Source organism: Lissotriton helveticus, chromosome 2_2, assembly GCF_964261635.1.
Source record: "Lissotriton helveticus chromosome 2_2, aLisHel1.1, whole genome shotgun sequence".
Taxonomy (NCBI): Eukaryota; Metazoa; Chordata; class Amphibia; order Caudata; family Salamandridae; genus Lissotriton; species Lissotriton helveticus.
This window is the reverse complement of record NC_136060.1, coordinates 182,077,309-182,100,703: the sequence shown is the minus strand read 5'-3', so window position 1 is coordinate 182,100,703 and position 23,395 is coordinate 182,077,309. Positions and strand designations below refer to the sequence as shown.

At 46.0% G+C, this 23,395-nt stretch overlaps 1 protein-coding gene and 1 long non-coding RNA gene across 3 annotated transcripts in view; one reads left to right on the top strand and one right to left on the bottom strand.

Annotated features, from left to right (window-relative positions):
- The window catches only part of N4BP2 (NEDD4 binding protein 2), a 1,406,797-nt gene that overhangs the window by 742,378 nt on the left and 641,024 nt on the right, over positions 1–23,395 (top strand). The gene's annotated exons all lie outside the window — the stretch shown is intronic.
- The window catches only part of LOC144821357 (uncharacterized), a 43,961-nt gene continuing 32,845 nt past the window's right edge, over positions 12,280–23,395 (bottom strand). Inside the window, exons 2-3 of the long non-coding RNA XR_013608338.1 lie at positions 18,765–18,868; positions 12,280–12,488 (exon numbers count right to left, since the gene is read on the bottom strand). This is a non-coding gene — a long non-coding RNA (uncharacterized LOC144821357). The remainder of the gene's footprint in view (positions 12,489–18,764; positions 18,869–23,395) is intronic.

The window sequence follows — 23,395 nt, the reverse complement described above, 5'->3', positions numbered from 1 at the left end:
GCTGCTGGGGCTGGATCTGGGATGAGCGCGCTAAGAAAGGATAACTTTTTAATAACAGTGCATGAGCATATATACATAACGCAGACACATAGCATTACATTGCAATAGGCGTAGCAGTGGGTGGAGCAAAGGGTGTGATGCGTAGCAGTCGCGAAAGATAAGGGTGAAAAGAGGTGTAACAGGGCGTATACATAGACATGTGATGCAAACGTAACAGAATATGTCATGAATGGGGCGGAAACCATGGAGGGGGCTACCTGAGGAGCCGGGACCTCTAACCTGATGGTGCGCGCAAACTAACAATGACGTGTTACTAGGAGAAGCTGGGGGCTATGAACTCTGTGCTAGGAGCAGAGACTGAAGTCTGGAGAGTCAGGGCGACATGTACCTAAACAGTATCTAGTATCTGATGTTTAGAGAACATGTTGATATAAACTAGAAGTCAGGAGGGAAAAGGCTAACAGACACTAAGACTGGACCATGCATTATTCTACATGTAGTGCGTGATGAAGAATATTAAATGACCATTAAATGCAGTATTTCTCTTACATGGAGACGTGAAGGCTAGACAATGACGGAAACTATTGATGCGATTCAGTAGCTTTAGGAATGCAGAGAAGGAGGGCTGGACTGATAACTGGAATCATAACATACTCTTGGCAGACTCAGAGGCAGAGCCAAGCTGAGCCGGGCACTGCGAGGCAGGAAGTAAGTGAAGGGTCGAGGATACAGGTGGGGGCTGTATCGCTCCTCAGCGAGGCTTCAGGAGACAGGAGCTGAATCTGGTGTCCAGGCCCTTCTGAGGCCTAGAAACGGGGACTTTACAATGAAATAACGTGCACACTGAGAAACGTGGCAACGTAACTTTACATAGGCCTGATATTCGTAGTATTCACGAGAACTGGAAACTGGCATACTAGAAGTGGACACAACTGTAATTGCGTCTATAAACAAACATAGGGAATGCATATGCATATTTAATCATGCACACATAACATATGATGGATGACACGTAGGGACACAGAACATGACAAAATTTACTTTTCCACAGTAGAACTGAGAATGGGACATGGGTTTCCAGCCAAGGGGATATCAATGATGCCTTTCGGAAATACTATGCAACACTTTATGGGGCAACAACAGATGCTACCAATGATCAAATAGGGGCTTTTCCGTCCTCTTTAACTTTCCCAACACTACTGATTGTGGCACAGAAGGAATTGGCGGGCCCATTACATTGCAAGAGGTCAAAGTAGCCATAAAGGGTCTTCCACGTAATAAGACCCCTGGCATGATGTGCTCCCCATTGAATTCTATAATGCCTATGCAGAAACATTAGTACCCCAATTAATGGCACTATTTAAAGAAGCTTGGGATAAGTTTCCTTGCCTTTCACTACTGCGCAGGCACTGGTAATCTTGCAACCGAAACCTGGAAGGGATCATGCGGAAATGGCTAACTACCGCCCACTGTCGCTATTATCCACTGAATACAAAATATTGAGTAAAGTGCTTGCCAATAGATTATTGCCATATCTGTCACGGTTGATTCACATAGAACAGACTGGGTTCCTGCCGGCACGGAGCACATCACTGAATATCAGGAAACTACATTATTTGATGACGGAAGCGCCAAAGCGGTTTCCTCATGCGGGCTGTCTCCCCTTGGATCTTAGGCAAGCATTTGACTCCTTAAGCTGGGCATACATGTTTCAAGTGTTATCGAAATTTGGGATTCCGGAAGGATATGTAGACTGGTTGCGATTTTTGTACAAAACCCCGACAGCGCGCACCAGAACGGGTGGACGCATATCGGCCGAATATAAGATATATAAGGGAACCAGACAGGGCTGTCCGCTTTCGCCTCTTATCTTTATACTAGCATTGGAACCATTAGCAATAAAAATGAGACAGGACTTTATGGGATGGGGAATCCCGATAGGAAACATGACACACCTTTTTTCGGCATACGCTGATGATATTATAGTGTACGTCAGGGATCTCTGATTACCCCTAGCCCCAATATCCAACTTGTATAAAAAATTTGAAGGGTTATCGGGTCTGGCTTTAAACACTGCAAAATCTCATGCATTTTTCTTCACGAAACATTCCGATGACATGGAAATAGAATTCGGTGATGCCAAGCTTCAAATAGCACAGATCACGTTTAAGTATCCGGGGATCCAGATTTGTAGGACAAACAAGGACATGCTGGATGGCAACCTTAATAGAGCAATTAGAGCACTAAGATCCAGTGTTGCCTTTTGGACTGCACTGCCATTGTCTGTAATGGGGAGGGTTGCAATTGCAAAAATGGTGGTCCTGCCCCGTTTATTGTACTATTTTACTAATATGCCATTAATAGTGCCACAAGCCACTTTCAATTTGCTGAACACTATATTAATAGACTTAATATGGGGGAAGTGTAGGAGACGTATATGTTTACGAAAACTGCAAGTGGTTACCCGTGCCGGAGGGTTAGGAGTCCCGACCTCCGCGCCTATTATTACGCTTGCCAGCTGCAATGGTTATCATATTGGGTGGCAGGCCGTAATCTGCAGGAAATAGGTTACACTATGGCGGAAATAGATAATGGAGGTCTGCATGCGTTGTTATTGCCTTGACATAAAACGCAGAGAGACCTGCCTCCTTTACTAGACACTGCAATAAAATGTTGGAAGGCGGCGCTGCAATACATGAAAGCACCCCCTGTATATGCAGGAAATATTCCACTGCTGGGAATCCCGCTGGAGAGCGGCATACTTACCAATCGCAGACTAGCACCCTGGGTGGAAGCGGGTGTCAGCACGGTGGGAGACCTCTTTAGTGGACCATGATGCCTTCGTGCATGAAACACCCCGGCTCACCTGTACTTACTACACGCTGCATTGTTCCAATATGTGAAATAGCACTGGGCACCGCAAAGGAGGGAACCTTCCAGCAATGAGCTAATAAAGATGGTGCACTATATGGGGAGAGGTAGACACTTGATTCTTTGGCAGTACACCAGCATAAGCGCCCACACAAGGGCCCCCTTGGAAACACTGAAAAGTGCTTGGGAGGGGAATATAGGGAAAACTGTGTCAGAAAAGGAGTGGACAGCCATAATAGAACATCCCAGAAAGGTCTTGAGAAACTCGAAACGTAAAATTCAAGTTTATACAAACAATGGTACTACACCGTGCTTATTTGTCCCCGAGCAGATTGGATAAGATGTTCCCACAAACACAGCGTGTCTGCCCGGAATTTAAGATGGCAGGAGCAGACTTGATACACATGATATGGGCATGTTCGGTCATAAGGGGATACTGGGATGCGATTCGGAGAATAACTGGGACGGCAGCACATCATGAGATACACAATACTGTAGGAGAATGCATTTTGGGTTTACACAAACATCGATCCAAATACAAAGTACAATACCGTTTCATAGACCTTGTGTTAATATTGGCGATTAGAACCCTTACTATGCGCTGGAAGTCAAGCAAACCCCCCACTATATCGCATTGCAGCACAGAAATGATAAGATGGAGTACTGCAGAAGGTGCAGCACTGTGCTGGGAAGAAATATGAGGGTTACCTAAGATACCGATATCGTTGGAATGGGAGGTTATGTTGGGGGAGTTGAAGGCAGCAGATATTGACTAGACTGACTGATAGGGATATAAAATGAGGTTATATGTATTGCCCATGCTTTGGATTCATGTGTATTTAGTAGGAAGGTGTATGTATACTTATATGTGATGGAAAGAATATCATGGTGATAATGGTTCTACTGATGTGTTATAGATTAGACACTGCGATCGGAAAGTTCAGGGTGGGGGGAGTTAATGGGGTTAGTTAGGAATGGAGAAATCATACTATGTCATATAAGATACAACCACTGATATAACATGCGTTTCTATGTCTTGTACGAATTGTAGATCACTGTCAGTGTTATTGCAATAGTACAGTACTTGCAAATATAGCTGTACTGCGGTTGTAAATACCTCAAACAAAAGGGCAATATCATGGTAAAGTGCTGTATATCATATGTTCCTTAAAAAAAGCTAATAAAATCTGTTTTAAAAAAAACAAAAAGAAACCACTGAAAATTTTCAGTGATCATAACCTGAGAGTCAGAACGAGCCGGCCCTTAGGCGAATGCGGCTAAAAGTGAATGACATTAGAAAGAGAGGTGCATGGTTCACTTGAAGTTAAGCCTCATATCAAGAGGTCTATGAACCAGAAATGGTACACTGGTACACTTAGTTCTGAAAGCAATCAAGTAAAGCAGATATTTAATGGCATGGCGATAGACTCGCTTAACTTCAATAGGCATAGTATTTAACTACTTCCTCTTTAATTGCAGGCAGCCGCCGGGTTTTGAGCATTTGACATTCATCGAACCTGACTCTTTATGATGCAGGTTAGAATGTGGTTAACACTGGCCGTCTCTGACGCTTGAAATCATAGTACTCATGCTTTTTCACTTTCCGTATATTATAAACACCAGTTGACGGTTGTATTGTTCACAAAGTCTTTCTCGTGCACTCGAATCAATATCTCCGCACTGTGCACTACAGCCTATCGACCGTTTTCGTATGCACGCACTATGCCTCTAGTTTCTTTTATGATTCCACCTCACAGCTAACAATCACTTGTACCTTTGAGCACTTTTTACTACCGCTCGTTCACTTTTGTGTCCGCACACATGCATTTTATATTAACCAGGTCTAGACATGTACATTTATGACTATTAAAGTTAAGCGGGTCTATTGCCATGCCATTAAATATGTGCTTTACTTGATTGCTTTCGGAACTAAGTCCCCTGGATTTGGATTTGGATTTGGATTTGTAAAGCGCGTAGCTACCCGAGGGCGTCCCAGCGCTATAGTATCAGCCTAAAGTGTTCCTGAGGAGGGATTATTGGGGGAAGAACCAGGTCTTCAGAAGCCTGCGGAATGACAGCAGGTTGGTTTCTTTACGGATGTGAAGGGGGAGGCTATTCCAGAGCTTAGGGGCGTTGTATGCGAAGCGGCGACCACCCGTGCGCGCTTTTCTTATTCTGGGGATGCTGGCAAGGAATATGGAGTCCGACCTGAGCTGTCTGGTGGATTTATGGGGTTGGATGAGTGGTTTTAATATGGGTGGACCTTTACCTTGTAAGATTTTATGGGAAATGCATAAGGTCTTAAAGGCGATACGCTCCTGGATGGGGAGCCAATGAAGAGCTTTGAGAGAGGGCTTAGCCGAGCATCTTGGTTTAGTTCCCGTGAGGAGTCTTGCTGCGGCATTCTGGGCGTGCTGAAGATTTTTGATGACAGCTACTGGGGCGCCCAAGTATAGGGCGTTTCCATAATCCAGCCTAGAGATGATAAGGCCCTGGATGAGAATTTTTCTAGACTGGGGGGGGTGAGGGGGAGGATCTTCCGGGCGGCTCGCATGAGGCCAAAGCAAGTGCCGGCTGTCTTTCTCGCTTGGGATCTGAAGCTAAGGTCCTGGTCAAGCCAAAATCCCACCCTCAGGGTGGCCAGGCGAGGGATTTGGGGAGTCTGTGTGGGTTGCCTAGGAGCATAATCTCCGATTTCCTTCCGTTGAGTTTTAATCGGGAGTCGCCCATCCATTTGGATATGTTATGCAGGCAGGTAGCTAGATTTTCCATAGAATGGTCGGCCTGGTTGATGGAGACGACTAGTTGGGTGTCGTCGGCGTACATGACCACCTTTACGCCAAATGGTGAGACTATGTCGTCTAAGGGGGCCATGTAAACGTTAAAAAGTGTGGGGCTCAGGGACGATCCCTGGGGAACCCCACATCGAAGGGGAAGAGCTTTGGAATGGCTGTGACTATCGGCCACCTGGAAGGTCCTATGCTCCAGAAACGATTTTAGCCAGGCCAGGGCAGTCCCAGTGATTCCAGTGTTGTAAAGACGGTGGAGAAGGATGGTATGGTCCAACGTGTCGAAGGCGGCGCTCATGTCCAGGAGGATCACTGCCACTGATCCCCCTGTGTCCAAGATGGATCTAGTCTCTTCCGTCACGGCCAGGAGGGCGGTGTCAGTCCCCTGTCCTGGTCTAAACCCTGTCTGGGAGTGGCGGAGGAGGTTGTTGGTCTCTAAAAATGTTGAAAGATGTTCGTTCACGATTTTTTCTGCCACTTTGCTGATGCCAGGGAGGAGGGAGATAGGTCGAAAGTTTGAGGGATCTGTGGGGTCTAGGTGGGGTTTTTTAAGGAGTGCCCGTACTATCGCGCTTTTCCAGTTGGAAGGGACTGACCCTTGGGAAAGGGAGGCTTTTATTAGCCTGGTTAAGAGGGGGGATATAGTGGGAGCAACTCATTTCAGTTTGCTCATGGGCGCTGGATCTTCCGGGGAACCACTTTTCACGTGACGTGATTAAGGGTGGCCTCCAACCTCTCGATGGAAATGGGAAGGAAGGCATCCAGGGAGGGGGCGTCGTGGTTGATGGGCCGAGCTGGAGGGTCGGTCGGGGGGAGAAGCTGGGGGAAGGTCTTTAGGATCTTGAGAATTTTAGCTGAGAAGAACTCGGCGAGTTGGGAGCATCTGGCGCCGGTGGGATCTGCGGCAGGCTGCGGTTCGGGGACTATCATAAGTGACCGTACTATACAGTAAGTCTCCTTGGAGGAGTTGGATGCGGCTAGAATTTTCTCTTCGAAGTAGGCAGTTTGTTTGTCTTTTATGAGGGTTTTATACTGTTTCATCGATGATTTGTAATTTTCTTTGCTGTTTGAGGCCCAATCTTTCCTCTAGAGACGTTCGAGTTTTTTAAATTTTTTACGTAGCTCACGCAGTTCCGGAGTGAACCAGGGTGACTTGAAAGATCCCCTCTTACTGGGGAGGTGTTTGCAGGGAAGGACCGAGTCTAGGGAGGTTTCTATCCAGGATCGAATTTGGATGTCTGCTAGAGAGGGGTCCAGATCTAAGGTGGGGATGGAGGCTATCAGCTGGCTGGTCCAAGCGTCCGTGTCTAGTTTGTGCCACGGGCGAGAGGGTGCTTGGGGTGGAAGGCTGTGGGTAGGTTCGGTGGAGATTGGGAGTTTGAGAAGGATCATGTGGTGATCTGTCCAGGGGATGGGGAGGGGTAGAGATGTGGTGAGTTCCGGGATGTTTGAGAAAATAGGGTCCAGGAGGTGGCCCTTATTTTGGGTGGGGTGAAGATTTTTCAAAGGGAGGCTGAGTGCAGCTAGATCTTCTTTGAGGTCTCCCGCTAATTTGTTCCCTGGGTCATCAAAGTGAATGTTAAGGTCTCCTAACACCGTGAAATTGGAGGAAAGACAGGCTAGGGAGGTGGCTGTGTCCACCAGTGAGTTGGGGAACTGTCCAAGTGGGCCCGGGGGTCGGTAGATCAAAAGTCCCGACAAAGTTTTCTCCGGGGAAAGGTGAATGGCGAAATGAATGTTTTCGCAGTCGAGGAGTGGGCTGTCCTTGAGTTGACAGGAGAGGTGGGCTTTGGTGGTGATTGCTATGCCACCTCCTGACCCTAGAGGTCTGTCTAGGTGTTTAATTAGGTAGCCCGGGGGTAAGGCGTGAACTATGTCTGGATCAGATGCCGAGTTGATCCAGGTTTCTGTTAGAAACAGTACTTAGATATCGTTATTCAATATTAGAAGGTTGATTTCGGTGCTGTGTTTGGGGAGGGATCGGCAATTAAGCAGGGCCATTTTGATAGTACTAATTTTGGGGGGGAGTGGGGGGTGAGTCTGTATGTGCAATGGTTGCATTTGTTTTGACGCTATTCGGGAGAGATTGAGTGGAGGCAGGGGTCGGGGGTACTAGTCATGAGGTGCCGGAGTGTACCAGCAGAGTACGTGAGGGGAGACGAGCTGGAAAGTGCAGAGGGACTGGGCCCCTAGCCCGTCCTGGCGCGGACGGGCGCAGACGGGTTTACCTTTGGCGCGCCTTCGGCTCACTGGCGGCGCGCCCGCAGCGCGTCCGCTCAGCGTCCGGCCGAGGCACATCCTTTAAGGGGGAGAGGGGGGGGGGCCTCAGGGCAGTGGGCGTGGCCCGGTTTCCCAGGTGATGGCGGCAAATGGGCGATCTGACCCGCGGCAGCGTTTAGATCGGCGGCGCGGGGTGGACTTAAGCAAGATTCAGGAGGGGGAGTGCCCAGGAGCGAGTGCAACACAAGTAAAAACAACAGTTAATTTTCCAAATTAGTGATTAAAAGCGAGCGAGCGTTCCTCCCGGCTTCCGCCTCAGGAGATGTCAATTAAGGCTAATGCGAGCTCAAAGTGCAGCGCGACGTATGTAGCGACCAGGGGGGGGCGTGGCCTCAGGGCAGTGGGCGTGGCCCGGCTTCCCGGCTGATGGCGGCAAATGGGCGATTTGACCCGCGGCAGCATTTAGATCGGCTGCGCGGGGTGGACTTAAGCAAGATTCAGGAGGTGGAGTGCCCAGGAGCAAGTGCAACGCAAGTAAAAACAACAGTTAGTTTTCCAAATTAGTGATTAAAAGCGAGCAAACGTTCCTCCCGGCTTCCGCCTCAGGAGATGTCAATTAAGGCTAATGCAAGCTCAAAGTGCAGCGCGACTTATGTAGCGACCAGGGGGGGCGTGGCCTCAGGGCAGTGGGCGTGGCCCGGCTGATGGCGGCAAATGGGCGATCTGACCCGCGGCAGCGTTTAGATCGGCTGCGCAGGGTGGACTTGAGCAAGATTCAGGAGGGGGAGTGCCCAGGAGCGAGTGCAACACAAGTAAAAACAACTGTTAATTTTCCAAATTAGTGATTAAAAGCGAGCGAGCGTTCCTCCCGGCTTCCGCCTCAGGAGATGTCAATTCAGGCTAATGCGAGTTCAAAGTGCAGCGCGACTTATGTAGCGACCAGGGGGGGCGTGGCCTCAAGGCAGTGGGCGTGGCCCGGCTTCCCGGCTGATGGCGGCAAATGGGCGATCTGACCCGCGGCAGCGTTTAGATCGGCTGCGCGGGGTGGACTTAAGCAAGATTCAGGAGGGGTAGTGCCCAGGAGCGAGTGCAACACAAGTAAAAACAACAGTTAATTTTCCAATTTAGTGATTAAAAGCGAGCAAGCGTTCCTCCCGGCTTCCGCCTCAGGAGATGTCAATTAAGGCTAATGCGAGCTCAAAGTGCAGCGCGACTTATGTAGCGACCAGGGGGGGCGTGGCCTCAGGGCAATGGGCGTGGCCCGGCTTCCCGGCTGATGGCGGCAAATGGGCGATCTGACCCGCGGCAGCGTTTAGATCGGCTGCGCGGGGTGGACTTAAGCAAGATTCAGGAGGGGGAGTGCCCAGGAGCGAGTGCAACGCAAGTAAAAACAACAGTTAATTTTCCAAATTAGTGATTAAAAGCGAGCGAGCGTTCCTCCCGGCTTCCGCCTCAGGAGATGTCAATTAAGGCTAATGCGAGCTCAAAGTGCAGCGCGACTTATGTAGCGACCAGGGGGGGGCATGGCCTCAGGGCAGTGGGCGTGGCCCAGCTTCCCGGCTGATGGTGGCAAATGGGCGCTCTGACCCGCGGCAGCGTTTAGATCGGCTGCGCGGGGTGGACTTAAGCAAGATTGAGGAGGGGGAGTGCCCAGGAGCGAGTGCAACACAAGTAAAAACAACAGTTAATTTTCCAAATTAGTGATTGCGAGCGAGCGTTCCTCCCGCCTTCCGCCTCCGGAGATGTCAATTATGGCTAATGCGAGCTCAAAGTGTAGCGACCAGGGGGGGCGTGGCCGTGGCCCGGCTTCCCGGCTGATGGCGGCAAATGGGCGATCTGACCCGCGGCAGCGTTTAGATCGGCTGCGCGGGGTGGACTTAAGCAAGATTCAGGAGGGGGAGTGCCCAGGAGCGAGTGCAACACAAGTAAAAACAACAGTTAATTTTCCAAATTAGTGATTAAAAGCGAGCGTGCGTTTCTCCCGGCTTCCGCCTCAGGAGATGTCAATTAAGGCTAATGCAAGCTCAAAGTGCAGCGCGTCTTATGTAGCGACCAGGGGGGGCGTGGCCTCAGGGCAGTGGGCGTGGCCCGGCTTCCCGGCTGATGGCGGCAAATGGGCGATCTGACCCGCGGCAGCGTTTAGATCGGCTGCGCGGGGTGGACTTAAGCAAGATTCAGGAGGGGGAGTGCCCAGGAGCGAGTACAACACAAGTAAAAACAACAGTTAATTTTCCAAATTAATGATTAAAAGCGAGCGAGCGTTCCTCCCGGCTTCCGCCTCAGGAGATGTCAATTAAGGCTAATGCGAGCTCAAAGTGCAGCGCGACTTATGTAGCGACCAGGGGGGGCGTGGCCTCAGGGCAGTGGGCGTGGCCCGGCTTCCCGGCTGATGGCGGCAAATGGGCGATCTGACCCGCGGCAGCGTTTAGATCGGCTGCGCGGGGTGGACTTAAGCAAGATTCAGGAGGGGGAGTGCCCAGGAGCGAGTGCAACACAAGTAAAAACAACAGTTAATTTTCCAATTTAGTGATTAAAAGCGAGCAAGCGTTCCTCCCGGCTTCCGCCTCAGGAGATGTCAATTAAGGCTAATGCGAGCTCAAAGTGCAGCGCGACTTATGTAGCGACCAGGGGGGGCGTGGCCCGGCTTCCCGGCTGATGGCGGCAAATGGGCGATCTGACCCGCGGCAGCGTTTAGATCGGCTGCGCGGGGTGGACTTAAGCAAGATTCAGGAGGGGGAGTGCCCAGGAGCGAGTGCAACACAAGTAAAAACAACAGTTAATTTTCCAAATTAGTGATTAAAAGCGAGCGAGCGTTCCTCCCGGCTTCCGCCTCAGGAGATGTCAATTAAGGCTAATGCGAGCTCAAAGTGCAGCACGACTTATGTAGCGACCGGGGGGGCGTGGCCTCAGGGCAGTGGGCGTGGCCCGGCTTCCCGGCTGATGGCGGCAAATGGGCGATCTGACCCGCGGCAGCGTTTAGATCGGCTGCGCGGGTGGACTTAAGCAAGATTCAGGAGGGGGAGTGCCCAGGAGCGAGTGCAACGCAAGTAAAAACAACAGTTAATTTTCCAAATTAGTGATTAAAAGCGAGCGAGCGTTCCTCCCGGCTTCCGCCTGAGGAGATGTCAATTAAGGCTAATGCGAGCTCAAAGTGCAGCGCGACTTATGTAGCGACCAGGGGGGGGCATTGCCTCAGGGCAGTGGGCGTGACCCAGCTTCCCGGCTGATGGCGGCAAATGGGCGATCTGACCCGCGGCAGCGTTTAGATCGGCTGCGCGGGGTGGACTTAAGCAAGATTCAGGAGGGGGAGTGCCCAGGAGCGAGTGCAACACAAGTAAAAACAACAGTTAATTTTCCAAATTAGTGATTGCGAGCGAGCGTTGCTCCCGGCTTCCGCCTCAGGAGATGTCAATTAAGGCTAATGCGAGCTCAAAGTGTAGCGACCGGGGCGGGCGTGGCCGTGGCCCGGCTTCCCGGCTGATGGCGGCAAATGGGCGATCTGACCCGCGGCAGCGTTTAGATCGGCTGCGCGGGGTGGACTTAAGCAAGATTCAGGAGGGGGAGTGCCCAGGAGCGAGTGCAACACAAGTAAAAACAACAGTAATTTTCCAAATTAGTGATTAAAAGTGAGCGAGCGTTCCTCCCGGCTTCCGTCTCAGGAGATGTCAATTAAGGCATCCTGAAGAAGGGCACCCTCCTGAAATGCATTGGGCTGATCATACAAATAAGTTTGCCATATTATGAACATAATAGTATGAAGAGAAATATATATGAAAAATATGAAATCAACTTGTAAAAGATTCATATGAGGACTCAATGAAATTAATTTGAAAATACAGTTGAATCCTTCACGTGAGTGCCTATTGGAGACGTTATTCCTATGGGAAACAACGCATTTTTGTGTCATTATACCCTCAGCCCAGGAGGGTTCACCGCTACGGCACCACCTACCCCAAAGGAAAAAAACACACGCATAAAAACACTAGAGTGCGACTTCCACATCCCATTTTTGGACTAGCAATCCTCTCCATTACTGCCATTAGCAACCACATTCTGCAGATGAAATGCACAAGATCTGTGGTTTTATTGCAAGCTTGGTTTCTCCCTTTGTGGCCAGTGACTATTACCTGCCCCATCAGGAACTACATGGCATTTGTAATCAAGCCTTAAATGCATTAGATAAGAAGGTAACATCACCAATGTCCTTTATTCTGTGGAATAATGAGAAAATGAAAACATCAGTGGATGTGAAAGGTAAAAGCTGAAATCAAGTTAACACATGAATCACACTTGAAATATTCAGCTACGGATTGTTCTACAGCCGTGCATATTGTAGCAATTTCAACAGTGCTCACACAGACTCTAACCAGAGGAAGTCCAATACGTATGCTGTCTCATTTTCAAGTACAGAGGTATGTTACTGTTTGTTAGATCCTTAGTTTTTCAGGTTGCTCTATACCTTCATCTCCAGAGGAATTGTAGCTGTGACTGCTGTTCTTTCTATTTCTGCAGTTCTGTAGTACCTCAGGCTCACAACAGTGAAGCCACCCAGCTTTGTATCTCAATGTTGTGATAGATGTTACTCTCTTGGAGGAGCTGAAATTCATTCTAGAGGAGAGAGTGCAGAGGGTGAATATGCATGTGAAGTTTTGCATTTTGATCGCTTTTATGTAACATTTACTTTGTGTCCCTTGTCATGTTGATAATTGTATGCAGTGTGGTCGGATTCATTTGTAACTATACATCTCTTATCCTTAAGTTAAAGCCATCCGATCAAGCTCTTAAGATGAAAGTCGTTAATTACCTCAAAGTGGTGGATGGATAGATGTGGTAATTGAAATTTTCTCCAGAGTAAAACAAATAGCAATAAATACAACCGTTAGACAATAAATGAGGAATTGAAATGTACAAAAGTATTATCATTAACATCGAAAACTCTGCCGCCCATCACCAGACCAATTTGCAGTGCCTGAAGTGTTTTCCAGTCCATTGATTTACATACTGAAACTAACAGCTAAAAACATGTAGAAATGCAACCAGATAGCTAGCAGATCTAAAGGCTTAGAGAATACGGAGATTGTCCAATTAAAAATGTAGTAGCTTTCTCTATCCCATCATGTCTTGTGTTAGCAGCTGCTAGAGACCAACATTTCATTTTCCTGCTTGTGCTGAGAGGATCTCAGGACACTTCTGGGGGTTTCTATACCCTGGTTTTTGTCAGAAAAGAATTTTGTTCTGCACCTGTCACATTTCATCCATTGCCCTTTGATCTTTTACGTGTCTTTTGAGGGGAATTTGTTTTCTCAACTCATTATTTTCACATGAAAATAAAATTCCTTCTTTGTCAAGTGTCCCGGCTGTAGGGAAAAGGCACCCAATGACCCATATACTCTGTGTGTAATCTCTCTCTCAAACTCGGCCACAGGGTGTCTAGAAGGACCATAAAAGACTGTGAGTGCATCTGCCCGAGGGCAGGCTGTAGGATGACATCTAGATACAAAAAATCAGAAACGTGCAGGAGCAGAATAAAGCAGCCAAGTTAGGAGCTCTTTCCAAACCTCCTGAATACTCAGTCCTTAAGGAATCTCCAAGGGGGAGATCATGGGGAGGGAGTAGGCACAAGAGACATCATCCCATCATAGCCATTTAATGATCAGGAAACCACCATCAAAGTCAGACAGCCTTCCTTACTCCTCACTGTCAAAGACAAGCTTGAGCCAACTCCACAGACTGGCACATTGTCTCCATCGAGTACACCGTCGCCCTCAAAGCATAGATCTTCAAGACACTCAAAACACTTGACGTCGAGGTACTCACTGTTAGGACTTTGAACGTTGTCCCACAAATAAGTATCAAAAGGAAGTAACTCCAGGAGAATTTACTTGTGCTCCGAATCTGCTCTGGGGAACCCAATTTTGCCGATCCTTTTTCCTCCAGAAAATCCTGTGCAGACTGGAATGTAATGGAAAAATATTTATATAGCGCGTATGCTACCCGGAGGCCTCGTAGTGCTGAGGAAGAAGGGCAGAGTGAAGTCAGTCCGTGATGTTATACAATCATTCCAAACAAGTGGGTTTTTAGAAGCTTACGGAAGGCCGTAAATGAGAAGGAGCGTCCACCCCATCTCGCCTTCCTTATTTTCTTAGTGGTGGCCAGATATAGAGAGCTAGAACGTAAAGTTCTTGGCGGGAGATACGATGTTATTAGCGGATGTAAGATAGGTGGACCAGTCCTCCAGATAGCCTTATGTGCCAGACACATACCTTTAAACTGTACCCTGGCTCGGTAACCAGTGCAGCTGTCTCAGTGCTGGTCTTGCCGATTGCCACCGTGGGGTCTGAAGGAGCATCCGTACAGCACAATTCTGGATTACTTGCAGTTTATTGATTGTGGTCTGCGGAGCTCCAAGATACAAAATATTCCCATAGTCCAGGCGGGACAATATTAGTGCCTGAACCATGATCCTTCTCGCCTGAAAGGGAAGGAGTGGAACAATTTTACGAAGCATTCTCATCAATCCATAACAGATTGAATAAAGTGCAGTTGCTTGGTATGCAAAATTAAGGGAGCTGTCAAGCCACATACCAAGGCTCTTTATCTGTGGCTTTGGGGGAGGTGCGGGACCCAGACATGACGGCCACAGGGAGACAGAGGTAAATTGTAAATTGATATTTGTATAGTATATAATATAGGTAACAGGTGATGAGTTACCCAAAAGCATAATCTCTGTTTTGTCTCCGTTGAGGCGAAGATAGGAGAGCTCCATCCATCTGGCCACTGCCTCTAGGCAGAGGCCCAAGGTGCTAGATGAACCCTCATCATGGTGTAAAGACACCACTAGCTGGGTGTCATCTGCGTAGCTGACGATTTTGATACCAAATGGGTGGACAACCCCTGCTAAAGGCCTCATATAGATATTAAAGAGCGTCGGGCTCAAAGACGAGCCCTGCGGAACCCCGCAGCTCAGGGGTAGTCTAGAGGATGCCACATCTCCCTCAAAGACCTGGAAACAGCGGTCACTGAGGAAGGATGAAAACCATGCCAGTGCAGCGCCCGACACTCCGATACTCTTGAGTCGGTGGGTCAAGATGGTATGATTGACCGTGTCGAACGCTGCACTGCGGTCCAAAAGGATGATGGCGGCCACTCCTCCCTCATTCACCAGCTTCCTTGCCTTTTCTGTTACCATCAGCAGCGCGGTTTCCGTCCCATTTTGGGGGCGGAAGCCTGTTTGTGAGATATCAAGCAGATTGTTGGATTCTAAATGATTAACCAAGATGTTATTAATATGTTTTTCCAACAATTTGCTTAGCCAGGGCAGAATGGAAATTGGACGGTAATTAGATAGATTAGATTGATCCAGACTTGGCTTCTTCAGGAGAGCCCTTACCATCGCACATTTCCAGTGGGGGGGACTGTGCTAGAACTAATAGAACAGTTCAAGACATCGAGGATTGTTGTGCCAACGTAGTCAATGACTGTAATAAGATGTTGAGGTGGGGCAGGGTCCAATGGGGAGCCTGAGGACACCTTTGAAATTACCAGATCTAATGTGCCACCGTCTAAAGGATGAAATTGTTCCAGCAAAGGAACGGGGCCGCCTATCTCAGTTTCCACCAGGTCAGGAGGATTAGGAGGGAAAGCTGTATAAATAGCTTGGATTTTCTGATGGAAAAAGAACGCTAAGTTGTTACAGCGTGTCATTGCTCCTTCTGTCTGTATAGGCTTTTAAGGAGGGGTAATGAGTGATTTCGCTATCAGAAAAATTTCTTTTGGAGAGTTAGCTGCTGAGCTGATTTTAGTCTCATAGAAATGGGCCTGTGCAGTTTTGATCTCGGTTTTATACAGCCTAATAGCCTTCCTATAATCATCCTTCTTACGTTGCAAAGGAGCCTGTCTCCAACTACGTTCCAATTTCCGGCAGGATTGTTTCAACAATCTTAATTTGGGAGAAAACCATGGGGCATTGTTTTTCCGGATTTTAGCTGAAATGGGAGTTTTGGGGAGAATTATTTCAAGGGGTTCCTGTATCCAGCTATTGAAGTTGTTGTTTGCCTCATTAATGGTGGTTCCCTTTAGGGGTTTTGAGGCCTCAAGAGCTTTCTTCCATTCCGGCACAGGAAGTCTGGACCATTTCCTACCCCAGGACACAGTTTGACTCTGGTCTGACAGACCCGTCTTCGTGACCCAGAGTAGAGGGATTAAATAGTGATCCGTCCAAGGAAGTGGAATAGGAGCCCCAGTACTCAAGTTATCTAGATTACTAAAGACTGGGTCTAAACGATGTCCTTTATCATGTGTCGGGAGGAAGCCTATTTGATAAGGGTCAATCGCCTGAAAGCTTGATAGAAGATCACTAGCTGTAAACTTAGATAAGTCATCTAGATGTATGTTAAAATCACCCAGCACTGTGAAATTTGCCGAAGCCAGAGCTGAGTTTGCGACCAAATCAATAATCTTAGGAACAAATTGTTTTAGGGCTCCTGGGGGGTGGTAGATCAACAGACCGGTGAAAGTGCTGGTGGGCGTTAACTCAATCGAGAAGGCCGTGCTTTCACAGCCCTCGAGCATAGATGGTGAGGATCGGCACCTGTATACATCCTTATAGATGATCGCTCGGCCTCCACCCCTGCCCGAGATGTGGTCAGACTCCACTGAGCCTTCACATCTACTGTCAGTGGCGATTGTTGTCATCTTGCCGAAATCCTTGCCTGTACCGAAAAAGCTTAGGGAACTTATCTGGTACCTTATCTTTAAAAAAGTTCCTATAGGTTCAGGTGGGGCTACCAGTAAAGAGTCAGAATATCGAGTTGGAAATGTCGACTTGCACTAATGTTGAATGCAGAATAAATAGAGATACAGAAATATCGACTGCAAGAATATCGTGGTCAAGAATAGTGAGGTCAATAATATAGTTTGCAAAAATATAGTTGTTAAAAATATCGTTTTTTTAGTTAGTGTTATGTATTCTATTATGTATTTTAAATGTATGCGCTTTATTTTTTGTGTAAGTATTGCATTTGTTTTTTAATATATGTGTTACATTTTTAGAAGTTATTATTTTATTTTAATTACATTTTGTGTTTTAGTTCTGTAGCGGGTTGTGGGATTATGGTTAATAGGGTGGAAAGTAATTTAATTATAATAAATTGAATATTTGATTTTTATTTATTAGTATTTATCTAATTTTGATTTTATAGTGTTCATTGTGGAAATTAATTAATTAATAATTGGCTGCTAATTTTTATTGATTATTTATTTGGTAAATGATAATTGTCATTTTTTTTAGGAGCCGGTTGTGGATTTATAGGGGAATAGGGTGGGAAGTAATTTAATTATAATCACGTTATTATTTTTTATCAAATAATATTTATATATTAAATGTTATATTAACTGTAGGAATGAATGTATTAATTATTTATTAATTGGCTGTTAATTATTAAAAATTAATTGGTAATTATGTTAATTGTCACTTTTTTAGGAGTGGGTTGTGGGTTGATAGGGGAGTAGGGTGGGAAGTAATTTACTTTTTATACATTTAATAATATTTGTAATGTATCATTTATTAAATTTAATGTTAGTGTTAATTGTGTAAATTAATTTATTAATAATTCATATTTCGCCTATTAATTTGTAATTAAATAATTAGTTCTTGAATAATTATGTCAATTGTGTCAAGTTTTAGGAAATTGGTGGTGGTATTTATAGGGGAGTATGGTGGAAGGTAATTTATGTATATTTAATTAATTATTTGTTAATGCTAATTAATTCATTAAAATTTAAATATGGCAATTGTGTAATTATTTTGATGTGTGAGTTGTGGGGTTTATAGTGGTAAATTGTGGGAAGTAGAGTTTTTAAAATGAAGGATTTGTTGTTAATTGATATTAATATAATAATGTAAAATTAGTTAAATGTATTTAATTTATTTTACATTATTTTTTATACATACAAAAACGATATTTTGTGCTTCGATAATTTTAACAACAATATATTTTTTTCTCAATATTTTTGTACTTATCATTATGAAGATAGAAGGTCGATATTTTTTACAATGATATTTATGTCCTGATATTTGTGTAACTCGATATTCTGATATTCGATATTCTGTCAGTGAGCCGGGGCTACCATATCATCTCTGTCTCCTTCAAACTTGCCAATATCGCCACATAAAAGAAAAAAGAAAGAGATCTCTGCCATATTCTTTGTAATCTCATTCAAGCCCTTTTGTTTGCGGTCTCTACGTCCTTCAATCCGTCATCACCTGACTCCTATATATTTTCTCACCTGTAGATTACATTTCCAACGCCTGAGAGATATTGTTAAGAGTGGCAGCAAAGTTCAATATCCCCAAGGAGACACCCCAGACATCTGTTTGAGCGATTTTTGAGGCCGTGCAGTACAGGGCTTATTCAAGGCTTTTGCCCTCTGGTTCCTGCTTTTGCAGAGTTAGCAGATGTAAAGTCCTTTTCCCTGACAACAGATAAGTGGCACTAGCAGTTACAGAAATTGAAGCCTAGCAGTCAAGATCTTGTATTTTTCAGATGGAAAGTGCCACTTTTGAACCTCAGAACCAACTGTGTCTCTGGATAGGGAGAGCCGACAACAAGGTGCAGTAACCAGAAATGTAGTGAGCATCTCGCAGGGACATTAAAACAGACAAATGCAACTCTCTTGCTAGGCTGCTATGATGGGGCCTTGTAGATGTATGCAGATGACTGTCCAAAGAATGAAAGGAACAGCTTTCTAGAAATCTTTCATGAGTGTCTTCTGGTGTAAACCAGGTGATTAGTGCACCTTCCTAATATTGCCTCAGTATTACATTACATAGCTCCTCTTTAATTAGCCTAATTTCAATAAGGAATAATTCATAACAAAATATACCTTTGATTCTCTGTATCTGTCATGTATCTGTCCTTTTCGGTCCACACATAGACAAAGAGATGCAGAGTAAGAAGGTGGAGGTAGACACTTTAAAGCACATCATTCTGAAAGAAAATACATCTTTTAGATATCAGTACAGACACAGATGGTAGCACTCATATCAACCTGAAAGGATGCAAATCTCTTTCTAACAGCCACAAGTGCAGCAGTAGCACCAACAGCGGTTGCATTACCACCAAAGAAGTCATCATGCGGCCGCGGTTCACAGCATCAACCAGATTTTAACAGTAATACCCAGAATAACAGACAATTACTTCCCACTTCCCATTCTGTTTACACCATTTCACTGGGAGGAAAATATTACAGATTGTTTTGAAGAGGTGCTTAGCATAACCAAAGACAAATGGGTACTGAATATTGTCCAAAATGGTTATGCCCTCGTTTCAAGGCATCTCTTCCTCTTCCATACCACACAAGAAATCACCAGCTTTTAAGTTATGTCTACTGAAAAATTCTGCTACAAAAGATGGGCTTATAACTAGCCTCTATATCCCAAAAAGGAAAACCTAGCTAATCGAGGCATTGTCTCATTCGAAATAGAGATTTCAAAACGATTTCTGTTCCAAGTGACATTAAATGTGCATAAAGAAAGGAACGTTTCAGATGCTAGCTCTCCATTAAATTATTCTGTAACTAAAGCTAGGAAATTGGATTTCTGCAGTCTACCTTTATGGTCTCTACTTTCACAGTGGTGTCAAAAGACAAAAGATCTAAGGTTCCTGGTGGAAAATTCGCTTTTGGAGTACATAATCCTTCCAGTCAGCTTAAGATCTGATCATTTTACAAATATATGGCTTTAGTATGGGCATTTTTGGGAAGCAGAAGATTTGTATATACCCATCTCTGAACGATTGAATAAACAAGGTCAGTAGCACTCAGTCTGCCCTGCAAGATTTTCGAATCATTAAAAGCTCAAATAGGGTTCTGCTACACTGTCAAAAATCGGCTTCTATCCAGTTCGGGTTCTAAATTAGCTGGGGTGCAAAATAAGCAAAGAAACAGGCAAAGTGCTTCCTTCAGAAGATGGGTGTTGTTAGTAAGGCAGTAGTAGTCTTGAAATCGCACAGTAAGGCAGATTTCTTCAACTCTGGGTGCCATGGTATCGTACATCTTCAATTTCCCGGACACCAGGCTACAGATGAGGCTCTACAATAGTAAGACCATAATTGAAATCAAATAGAGGGAAATCCCTAGCAGAAGTACGTCGCTCTCTTCCATGGTCCAACCTCTTGCATGGAGTACTGTCCACCCAAGAGACTCAACTTAGGTCATTAGAACTGATGCATCTCTCCTTGGGCAGACAAGGAATAGTTATACCACATCAATATATTGAAACCCAGGATGATCCTCATTGCTCTGGCCTGGCCAAGGCAGTAACATATCTAATTCACCTCTCTGAAACACTTCACAAGAAGTTTTCATGCAAGCCCAGTCTTGTGGCTATATTCCATGGACTAGTGTTCTGCAAGTCTAAGATCCTTGAATTGGTTGATTGCTTATTAGTTAATCGAATATGGGCTTTTGAAATAGTCGAAAGATTGCATGGACATTCTTAAAGAATCTTACGTGCCTAATGCAAGAGTGTTGTATGCCTTCAAATAGAAAGGTTTCTTCTTATAGCTTCAATGGAAACACAAAGACTCTCTCCTGACTAGAAGAGGCAATTCTTTTATACCTCCTTTGTCTTGATAAACAGCCTGCTGCATTCATCAATCAGATGTATGCATGCATTATTTCTATAGAATGGACCTAGCCAAAATGTAACTTAGGGTTGTAGAGGGTAAAGGACAGGCATAAAGTCTACAAGTGATAGGAGAGGTGGCTGGTTTAGGAACTGTTAATGCATTGAGATGTAGTGTTTTTAGAGAGGTTCAGATTCAACTCTTTCCTAAATTGAAGCAGTGCAGGGGAGCTCCTGATGTATGTGGGGACATTGCTCCAGATACTGGGTGCAAAGATGAAAAAGGCCAGTATGCATTTAGCAGCCATGAAAGAGTCCTTCTCAGGAATTCATTTTATCCACACCCGTTATTAAGGAATTATTAATATTAGGCAATCATTTTTAGATTTTAAAATGTTTTTTCTCTCATTCATAAACCATCTTCCTAGTAGTTTAACAAAGTTGTTGGCTCCTCTGTTTGACCCTATACACAAAGCCTCTTTGAAGCGGATTCCTTGGATTTCTGATTGCTATTACTTCAGTTCTTAGGATTAGCAAACTTCAATCCCTGTCCCTTTAAAAAAAGTTTAGGCACTTAAATGAATCGATCTTGTTACCAGTATTATTTTTTAAATCCTTTTAAAAGCTTTTTATGTTGTGGGTCTCTGTAGAGATTTACAGTTTTATTTGGACTAAACTAAAGAGTTAGAGAAAATATCTAAACTGTTGGTTAAATACGGTAAATTGCAAGCAGATTATTCAGAGCCAGATGTATCAAGCTAAATAGCAATCGCAAACGCTGAAATTCGCTGAATTTCAGCCTTTGCGATCGCAATTTTGCTGTGTGCAATGTAAGTAGGCAAAATCCTACTTGCAAAATATGGAATCACAAAAATTGTGATTCCCTATTTTGCACATTAGTTTAGAGAATCGCAATTTGCGATTCCCTACATGCTATGCTAGTAGGCATCCCAAATTGCGATATTGCCTTAAGGAATCGCAAAATACCACCAACTTCAAGCTGGTGGTAATTAGCGATTTCCTGGACAAAAGCACTTTTTTGCTTTTTTCAACGTGCCATTTGGCACACAAACATGCCCTTAGGGCATGTATGTGTGCCACATGTTCACACATGCACATTTCAGGGGTGCAACTGAGTGTCATTTTGGAACCCTTGAAATTGCATGCACAATTAGGGAGTACCTATTGGGTACTCGCTCATTGCGCAAGCAATTCTTATTCATTCCTATGGGCCTCTTGGCCCATAGAAATGAATGGGAAGTCATTCCTTATTTGCGAGTTGCTATTTGCCAGTCGCAAATAAGGAATGTGTAGGAATCGCTATTTTAAATGCGAATCCTACCTACATAGCAGTTTGCGAGTCCTCAATGGCGATTCACAAAAAATCGCTATTAAGGACTCGCAAAACTGTACTTTAATACATGTGCCCCACAGTCTCTAAACAATCAATACCAAGAGGGATTGTTTCTTTCATCCTGTGTCATCAGTTGGCCAACAGACCTTTCCACGGTAGCCTAAAGCTCATTCAATGGAAGGAAAGGGAGCAAGTTCAGCTTTGTTGAGGAGCGTTCCATTCTCAAAGATTTGTTAAACTGCAATGTGGAAGCCTCTGTACACATTTACAAGGCACTATTGCTGTGATAGAAATACTTAACTGCTAGAGCAGATGCAGCAATGGGCCAGACTGCACTTGCTGTTCTTTTCTATGGGGTCATCCCACTTGCCCTCTGTCCAGTCTGCATGCCCATGTCCCCTTCTTCCTGCACTACGTAGTTGTGTTCCTGCCCCTGCCCTCTCCCGCCTGCCCTCCGTTGTCTGTTCTACTGCCACTTCCTTTCCCACGTGCCGTTTATGGTCATCTTACTGCCTCTTCCCTCTGTACTCCATGTGCGTGCCCATGACCCCTCTCTCCCCCTGGCCCATTGTACTTCCACTGCCCCTCCTGTCTGCTATCCGTTGCTGCACCTACCTGTGACCCCCTGCGCTCTTCCTCCCTAGTCCCTTGTTCTGCCCTTTGTTCCTGCCCCAACGCCCCAGTCTTCATGTGCATACCCCTACTGATTCCCTCCCATATCCATTGTGATGCCATACCCGCTGCCCTTGCATGCATGCTCTTTCCCTCCCTGGTACATTGTGCTGCGCCTGCCCCCTCCCTTCCTCGTCTGTTGTAATTTCACTGCCCCTATGCTGCCACTGTCCTCAGTTGCTTCTCATGCCCCTCCCCTGTTCTCCATGAGCGTGCTCTTGCCTCCTCCTTTCCTTGTCTTTTGTGCTGCCACTGTGTTCCTTCTGCCATCTGTTGCTGCCTCTACCCCCACCCTCCGTTTTCTCCATGTGCATGCCCCTCTATCGTTGGTCTGGTGTGCTACCCCTACCTGAGTGCTGCTATTGCTGGCTGTTGCTGCTTCTGCACCCCTTCTTGTTCCCTCTGTTAACTGTGTGTGTGGCCCCTGCCCACTCCCTCCCTGGTGCTGTTTGCTGCCACTGCCGCTCTGCTGCCAGTGCCCTCCGTTGCTGCACTTGCCTCCTTGTTCTCAGTTGCATGCCTTTGCCCCCTCCCTTCTTGGCCAATTGTGCTGCCACTGGCCCAGTATTACCTCTGCCCCCAGTTGCTGCCTCTCCCCAAGCCCCTGTTTTCTGTTTGCGTGCCTCTGCCCCTCCCTGCTGGTCTATTGTGCTGCCCCTGCCCCTCGTTCTCGATGTCAGTGTCCCTTCCCCTTACATCTGTGTTTGTTGTGCTGCTACCGTACTGTCCTGACCATTCCCTCTGTTGCTGCCCCTTCCCCTGTTCTCCATATGTGGGCCCCTTTCCACTCCCAGTCCACCATGCATGCCCTGGCCTCACCCTCCCTGGTTCATTGTGCTACCACTATCCTCTGATGCTGCAACT